Source organism: Xiphias gladius, chromosome 8 (assembly GCF_016859285.1).
Source record: "Xiphias gladius isolate SHS-SW01 ecotype Sanya breed wild chromosome 8, ASM1685928v1, whole genome shotgun sequence".
Classification (NCBI taxonomy): domain Eukaryota; kingdom Metazoa; phylum Chordata; class Actinopteri; order Istiophoriformes; family Xiphiidae; genus Xiphias; species Xiphias gladius.
Window position 1 is genome coordinate 15955486 of NC_053407.1, and position 200 is coordinate 15955685.

Sequence of the window (200 nt, forward strand, 5' to 3'; positions counted from 1 at the left end):
AACACACGTCAGCAGTAGAGATGCTGAATCAGGATGAGTAGGTGTGTGTTTGAGGGAGAGGAACTAGGAGGGTGTATGAAAAGGACACATTGCAGGTCATGAGAGCACAGCCATCCTTGCAAAAATTCAGACAAAGACACTGTTAGATCTTTTATTCAACTACTTAACTTCAAAATAAAGACACTACACAGAAGACAACA